This window comes from Mesoplodon densirostris, chromosome 6, assembly GCF_025265405.1.
Source record: "Mesoplodon densirostris isolate mMesDen1 chromosome 6, mMesDen1 primary haplotype, whole genome shotgun sequence".
Taxonomy (NCBI): Eukaryota; Metazoa; Chordata; class Mammalia; order Artiodactyla; family Ziphiidae; genus Mesoplodon; species Mesoplodon densirostris.
This window is the reverse complement of record NC_082666.1, coordinates 60861325-60870575: the sequence shown is the minus strand read 5'-3', so window position 1 is coordinate 60870575 and position 9251 is coordinate 60861325.

Sequence of the window (9251 nt, the reverse complement as noted above, 5' to 3'; positions counted from 1 at the left end):
AAAAGTGGGTTTTAGTCCAGAATAGTCATTAAATTATTGACAGTGAAAGGATTTGAATAGACATTTCTCCAAAGAAAATGTACAAATGACCAGTAAGCACATGGACATCATTAGTCATCAGGGAAATGTAAATAAAGACCACACTGAACACATGCTACAACATGGATGAACCTTGAAGACATTAAGCTAAGTGAAATAAGACAGTCATAAAATGACAAGTACTATATGATTCAGCTTACTTAAGGTACCTAAGCTGATCAAACTCACAGAGACAGAAAATAGAGTGGTGGTTGCCAGTGGCTGAGGGGAGACAGGAATGTGAAGTTATTGTTTAATAGGTACAGAGTTTTAGTTTTGCAGGAGGCAGAGTGTTCTGTGGATAAATACTGGTGATGGTAGCACACTATAAAGGTACTTAATGCCACTGAACTGTACACTTAAAAATGATTAAGATGGTAAATTTTATATGATGTGTATTTACCACAATTAAAATTTTAAAAAATAAATAGCATTGAGATACCACTTCACACCCTCTATAATGGTGATAATCAGAAAGAGAGATAATAACAAGTGTTGGCAAGGACATGGAGAACTTGGAACCCTCATACACTATAGGTGAAAATGCAAAATGGTACAGTTATTTTGGAAAAAAAGTTAAACATAGAGTCCATTCCTAGGTATATTATACCCAAGAGAATTGAAAATATATGCCCACACAAAAACTTCTACAGGAGTGTTTATAGCAACACTATTCATAATAGCCAGAATGTGGAAACAACCCAAATGTCCATCAACTGATGAACAGATAAATATGGAATATCGCACAATGGAGTATTATTCAGTCATAAAAAGGAATGTAAACTAATACATGCTACAAAATGGACAAATCTTAAAAACACGCTAAGTGAAAGAAACCAGACACAAAAGACTACGTATTGTATGTTTCCAATCGTATGATATATCCAGAATAGACAAATTCATAGAGACAGAAAGTAGATTGGTGCTTGCCAGGAGCCGTGAGAAGAGGATAATGGCAGGGGGTTTGTTGACGGGGCAGGTTAGTTTCTAGCAAATTTTATAATTGCTTCATTTGGCTACTGAAAGTTCTGATTTGGAACTAGAAGACTTGGGTTCCAGAACTGATTTTTTTATATAAATTTATTTATTTTATATATTTAATTTTTGGCTGCGTTGGGTCTTTGTTGCTGTGCGCGGGCTTTCTCTACTTGCAGTGAGCAGGGGCTACTCTTCGTTGTGATGCACGGGCTTCTCGTTGCAGTGGCTTCCCTTGTTGTGGAGCATGGGCTCTAGGCGTGCAGGCTTCAGTAGTTATGGCTCACAGACTCAGTAGTTGTGGCTCGTGGGCTCTAGATCGCAGGCTCAGCAGCTGTGGTGCGTGGGCATAGTTGCTCCGCAGCATGTGGGATCTTCCCAGACCAGGGCTCAAATCTGTGTCCCCTGCATTGGCAGGCGGATTCCTAACCACTGCACCACCAGGGAAGCCCCTGTTTTTTTTTTAATTTTTATTGGAGTATAGTTGATTTACAGCGTTCTGTTAGTTTCTGCTGTACAGCAAAGTGAATCAATTATACATATACATATATCCACTCTTTTTTTAGATTCAATTCCCATATAGGTCATTACAGAGCATTGAGTAGAGTTCCCTGTGCTATACAGTAGGTCCTTATTACTTATCTATTTTATAAATAGTAGTGTGTATACATCAGTCCCAATCTCCCAGTTTCAGACCTGATTTTGACCCCTATTTGCTGCACGAATCTAGGCGAGTTATACAGGACATTTGGTCTTTCAGATCATCACCAGGAGATTAGAATAATGAAACCTAACCCACTGTTGTATGAACTCAGAGTGCGTAAAAGTATTTTGTTGACTTTAAGGCATAGTAGAAAAACAAGTTTAATAATAATTACTAAAGTCAGTAACAGCTATTTGATAACACCTGCCAAAGGTGTGGGGAACAGCCATGTACAGTCACTTCTGATAGAAGTGTAAATTGGTTCAGCTGCTACAGAAGGCACTTTGACCTTTAACAAAGTTACAAATACGTATATCCTTTGAACTTTGAGGAAATTCTAGTTATACCTCTACTCAAAGAAAGTGACATGGTAATGTCACCTTGTAGCTTCGTTTATTATGGCAAAAGATAGGAAACCACCTAAGTTGTCTCATTCAATAGGGTACTGGTTAAATAAGTGTGGTACAGTTATACCATGGGGTATTATGTAGCTCTAAAAAAGAATGACCATCTTTTAAATACTGAAATGGAATAAGATAAAATTAGGGGGCAAAGCAAGGTGAAGGAGATCTACAGTATGCGACCTTCTGTATAAAAAAGGAGGAGAGGGCTTTCCTGGTGGTGCAGTGGTTGAGAGTCCGCCTGCTGATGCAGGGGATGTGGGTTCGTGCCCCGGTCCTGGAAGATCCCACATGCCGCGGAGCGGCTAGGCCCATGAGCCCTGGCCACTAAGCCCGAGCGTCCGGAGCCTGTGCTCCACAGTGGGAGAGACCATAACAGCGAGAGGCCTGTGTACAGCAAAAAGAAATAGGAGGAGAAAGAGAAATATCTCTATGTAGTTGCAGGTATATGAATAACATACCTCTAGAAGAACACACGAGAAATTGATGGCACTAATTGCCAGTAAGGTAGAAATGGATGCGCGGGAGGATTTCAGCTGGATGGGCCCAGCCCAGAGCCAGCAGCAACTGCCATCATGTGGCAGCCAGCTGACTCCCAGGACAGCTGAGCCCAGGGAAAACCAGCTGATGAACAGCCCGGGCAGCCCATGGAACTGTGGGCAATCATGAATTGCTGCTTTATGCCATTAAGTTTCAGGGCTGTTTGTTACCAAAAAAGACTACGTCAGTAAGGTACGTTCATTTTTATGCAGCACAAGCTGTACCCTGGGCCGGTCAGGTTCCTTGTTTGTTTTACTCCGCTGCTGGTATCCCTACGGTGTGCCTCTTCGAGTCCACCACACACACCATAGGCACTCAATAAATACTTGTTAACTAGCCCCAACACACATATTAGCCTTTGGGTATATTTATACTTCTAAGTGTACTAATGTACTAATTTGCAAACTGCTGAAAATCAACATAATTATCATCAACAATTTGTATTGCTCTCATATCACAAGTGAAACAATAGAACGTATAATTGGGATATTGCTCCCTGGCTGTGGTGGATGATAACAACTGTCATAATAATGCTGGTAAGATTATACAGTGAGTTAGCCCTCAAATGTGGGTTAATAAATGAACCAGTGGACTTCTATAAGTGAAACCCTAAGACCACTTAGGGTCTTTTTTAAATTGCCACTAAAATTGTACTGGGTAGAGTCATAATAAACAGATCAATGCATCTTGGCAATGGACCAGACATCCTTCTACTGATAAACTAATAATCCCTCGCAACTTGTTTATGTAACTGTCTCAATACCAACATCACAAAACCGGATCCAAAATAACAATAAATATGCTTCTTTGGAAGAAAAGCAAAAGCAAATGAGGCAACTGGAAAATGTCAATATGAAATCAGCTATCTCAGTGATAGGGAACTTCACAGATGCTAGTTTACTCTTTCAAGTTGGCTATCCTTCCCACTTTGATGTCAAATCAGAAGACACTTGGCATGCCACCAAATTTTATTCCAGTAATGGAACACTAATGTTCTTGACCAACAGAGGCTATGCTAGGATGAAGTGCTAAAAACACATCAATCTGAACTGCAAAGTATCTATACATATATTTATTCCAAGAAGCTTTAAGGTGTGTTGCTGCTCTGTTTTATCCTCAGAAACTCAGGGAAACCACACACAAGATTTTGAAGAGGACTATGTGATCCAGGGAGTCGATAATGGAGCAGAGACTAAAATGGAGGGACCTGCATTCAGATCACATACTGCAAGATGCTCCCAGTCAAAGGATCCCCACAGAGCACAGCTGGAGGTAGAGAAGGTGGAGGATCAGCTATCCCAGGTGGTGGACTTCCTCCATCTCAGGGGTTTGCCTTCAGCTAGCACACCCATCCTAGAAAAAACTCAACTTCTAGGTATGGTGCGACTTATGTATGGAGAGCAGAGAACGTTAACAAGAAACAATTCATTATTCGTAAACAGATCACCTGAAGGGTGCAAGCTCTCTACGGACTCACAAAAGTGCTCATATGTTTGGTACAGTTTGTCCTCAGAAAACCTCTAATCAATCACCATTCACAACTGGCTTTAAGGTCTTAAGACTGGGAAGACTTGAACCACAAAAACACTCCAAGGCAGCTGTGTGAAGAACTCGGACTTGCAGGAAAAAAACCTGACTTCTGGTTCTGGTGCTTGTATGTACAACTATGACACTGGCCAATAACTGAACCTCCCAGGGCTAGATTTCCACAGACCAGTGTTAACTACTTCCTTTAATTTACCTTACAACCCTTTTTTTCTCAGTTAAAGACCTTATAGTCACACAGAGCCTCTCCTTTATCTCCTTTATATTATCTCCATAGCGAGAGTGGCTGGACAGACTTGCTGAATAAATGTGGAAAGAGTCACCTTAGCAAGGAAAAGCTGGGAGTGGGTGAGTGGAGAAATTCTGAATTATAAAAACTCTCCCTCTCTCTAGGTCCTTTTACATTTCTTACATTTTTGAGTGTTAAGACTTGGAGGCGCTTTTGGGATCTGGGAGCTGCCTTTGACTCTGGAGAATGTGGTTTTACAATCTTTTAATTTTTTAAACTTTTTTTTAAAAAAGCAAATATACTCTGGGCTATAAAAGTAAAAATATTATAGAATTATATAATATTGAATGTAAGTTATTTTCATGTACACTTCACTCCAGCCTCTGTTAATATTTTGGTGCATATTTCTGACTCTGGAGAAGGACCAGACAGGAAGCTAGGACCTAATGGATTGAAGCTGGCCAGAAGCTTTGAGGAAGTGGCTGCAGGGTCCCCATGGTCATTTAAATGCAGTTTCAGGGTAAGGAGGAAGAAAAGGGTTCTGGATGAAAGTCCTATTCAATAATACATCCCTGGCATGGTGGCTCTCAAGTCCCTTTAGAAGAGGAAATACTCATCCAGTTAAATGGGTATCATCTTCATTAACTCTGATGCAAGTACCAGTAACTGGAAAATATATTTTCCTTTCTATTTACCCAAAGTCCCAGCTCAAGCCCCTACCTTTTCCATTAATTTTTTGCACCCACTTACTGGTCATACCACTCATTTTAGCCTGCTGAGAAACTAACTTTATACACATGGACACTCAAATATTTATCAGATGAATGAATGATGAAAAGCCTTCACTGGGATCAGCAAATGTAGCTTAAGACAAAACTAATAAAACGTCAGACTCAGGGTTAAAAATCTTTAACAGTGCATTGAGTGCATTAAATAGTCGAGTCTTACATCAAGAGGGACTAATGTTTGAAACAGAGGTAACTCAATGATGCTTAGAGGTATTCGTATCTGCTTATTTGACTATAACAAGAAAATAAAATTATTCATTAAATGTCTGCTGAGAGATTGTTGACTGTAGGGAATATAATCTTTTCAGCCTGTGTCCCTCAGCCTGAACACAGGGCCTAGCATGTATTTGGCACTCAATAAGTGTTGGATGAATTATTGACTGACCAAAGAAATATTCCACTGAAATGAGCAGGTGGGATCAACTGAGAAATTTTCCAAGTATTACGTGGAATAAAGAATATTTCAATATTTCAGAGCTAAAATATTTTCTGTAATGGTGTAAATTAATTGGGGACTTATGATCAGTGTCTGAGCAGAAACAATTAAAAGTAATTGTTATTTTATTTTAATTCTTTCTTGGTAAAATATGTTCTTTAAAAAAGCAGTAAATTACCATTTTATGATTGTGATAGAATTTGCAGAGAAATCAAGATAAGTGATAAAAATGAGCTATATATTTTCTTGCAAAATTGGCCATTTAAGAAGTAAAATTCGCTTTGCGTTAGAATACTGTTTAAATTTTTAAAAATCTCCATTGTCTGCCCTTCTTTTTTAGGGGAGGAATAACTAAACTGAAGAGATTTTAGCATGATTTCGTGTCATCATCATCATCTGAACCCTTTTGGGGGAAATAGCCACAAAATTAAATTAGATATTCTCCGGCTTTTTTTTTTTTTAAACATTTAAATATTTATTTATTTATGTGGCTCTGTTGGGTCTTTAGTTGTGGCTTGTGGGACCTTCGTTGCAGTGTGAGGGCTCTGAGTTGCGGCATGCAGGATCTAGCTCCCTGACCAGGGATCAAACCCAGGCCCCCTGCACTGGGAATGCAGAGTCTTAATCTCTGGACCACCAGGGAAGTCCCTTTTCTCTGGCTTTTGATTCTTAAGCTACAGAGAAATAAAATTTAGAGACTATTATATATTTTTTCAGAAAATGTAATTAATTATTTCCTTCTTATAGTTTTACAATATATATGAACTCTAGCACCATGGCATCAGTGAAACATTGTTGAATGAGAACAATTTAAATATTTGCTTATATTAACAAATCATTGCTCAGAATTAAAGATAGTATATGTTCTCCATTTTCAAGTTGTAAAGCTTTGAATGCCTACTAAACAATTTATGTGATGAACAGAGGAATACTTGAGCCAAGATCCATCCATACTAGAGCCTATTTCTTTCACTGGGAAAAAACAAGACACACAAAAGTTGTCATTAAAACCTCACAGTATAAGTCAGCTATTGATGTGAGTAAATAGAGGACCCTGCTGTTTTGGAAAGACAGGTCGCCCAGACACAATTTGGGTTCAAGTTCAGATTCTCCTACCAACCAGCTATGTAACGTTGAGAAAGTTTATATAACCTCTGCAACACAGAGGTCTCCTTAGGAAAATGGCTTTAAGAACACTGGCTTCCTGAGGTTGAAGTTATTAAATAAAGTAACAAAGGAAAAGGGCCTATAAAACCAGCTAACACTCATTGAGTGCCTATTCCAAGTACCATGCTATTGATATTTCACAGACTTACAATGTCCATTTTCAGAGAAAGAAGTTGAGGCTTAGAGAGATTGACTATTACTTTGAGGTCACATAGTTATTAAGTGGCCTGGGTAAGGCTCCTCCAGGTAGGTCTGACTCCAGAATATGTCTTTAACCACCACATTTTACTGCCAACAGTTTCCCATCGGTAAGAGAAATAAGGAGTTCACAAATATCAATCCACCATAAAATACAGTAAATGCAATAAAAGAGGTCAATAAGAGGAAATGGGAGGATGGAGATATTATTTCCAGCTAGTGGATCTTCATGACAAGGCTCCTGATAAGAGCTCAGGTCAACCAGGGAAAACCAAAAGTTGTGGTGGGGTTTTAGATTCTGAAAAAATGCATTATGTACTTGGCAATCTGATGAAAAGCCTGCACATCGCTGTCCTCAATGGACCCTCATGCCAATTTTCCATCCCTAATGGTATAAAAAAGCCCTGTTCAAATCAATTACTCCACTTCAAAATCCTGAAGAAAGATTCACAATTCATTCTTAAGGTATTTAAGGTTTACTTTTTTCCTTAACATGCCTGGGGATTGAATGCATTCTCTTGAGTAGCAAAGACTTATATTAACAGTGACTCTTAGAAGGAGTCATTTTTTTCTCACTCCTGCCTCAGGATTACACTAGGTTCACTCCTATTTACAGGGCTAGCCCAGGACAGCCTCCCCTCTTTCCCTATTTCAATGTTTTGATTCTCTGACCCATTTCCTTAGCTCTTCTTTCTCTCACAAGTTCGATCACTACTGCCCAGAGTGATAATGCCCAAAACTAGCCCCATGTGTTAATTTCTCAATAAGTTGTGCCCTTCCAAGTCAAGCTACTCATAGGAAATGATTTGCCATCAAGGACTCTGCATAATTCTCAAAGTGTATCATGTGGGCAGCTCTCTACCCTTTAATAATATGACCAACCCTGATAATCAAAGACATAGATTCTACCCCCAAACAATACAGTTAATCTATACAACATCTGTTAAGGCTTTTTTCTTCAAATAGACCATAGCAGATTCTGACATCCAGACCTCTTCTCTCAAAGGATAAACTCAGCATCGTCTAATTTCAAAAACGGAATCACTTCAACATGTGCTTTTTACTCCATTATCTCTTAGTGAGAGCAGGGCCCCTGCTTATGGTTCTAATGTTTCTAGTGCCAGGATAATGACTGACACATAGTAGACACTCAATGTATGTGGAATGAATAAACCTACTTAGCGAATATTCTTAGAACTATATGCCTCTGCTTTTACCTTATCTACAATAACAGAAATGAGAAGGCTCTCAGATATCCCTTGGGTTTACTTTATTTCAACTAGGTGTGCTTAGCTATATAGGTGGTTAAGAAACCATTTACATGCTGTCGTATCTCAATTATCTATGTTTAGCTACAGGGGATTGAGAAATCAGTTATATACTGTTATATATATATATACTATAGATAGATAAAATACTCAGAGAATCCTCAAATCACTTTTTTCCATTCCTTTTTTCCATAAGCCTTTTATTCACAATTTATTGGGTCTATTTGAAGAATGATATCTTAATATCTTTACGTATTAATTTTTTCTTAGGGTGGAAACTGTATATTTGATTGAGACACCCGAAGATTACCATCGGTGGCAGAGACAGTTCAATGTCCATTTCCATGTTGTAGAATTGTCACTGAATAGTGGCTGCCAGGTCAGGGGCCACAGACATTTCTTAGGCCCTTGCTTCCGGGTGAAAATGTGGTTCCACCAGGAACTTTAAAGGAGTGTGTGTCATGTTCTCCACCTTCTTTTTCCCAATGTGTAGACTGAATGTGTGTGAATCTGAAGCCCTAAGAGATGGTAGAGTCACAAAATAGAACAACTCTGGTCTCAGAGTTACCATGTAGAGGAAAAGCCCTCTGTCAACCTTTTCTGTTATGTGAGCAAGACATACGTTTTTGTTGTATGTAGCCGCTGAGGTTTGTGAGTTTGTCTGCCACAGCAGCGAGCATCATCATGTGTGATCTTCTTCTTCTAGCCACTCTCTGGTGGGGGTGCACGCGAGCAATTCTGACACTTGGTCTAAAGCATATCCTTTCTTAACCCCAAGACATAAAATGAAATATGGAATTAGGGGAGTGTCAGATTGTCTGTGTTCAGGTTCCAAGAGGGAAGTCAGAGGACAAGACGAAATGGTGACAAGGCTGAGGGAGGGAGCCATGAGCCTCAAGAGAAGGAGCAAAAGAGTTGTCGAA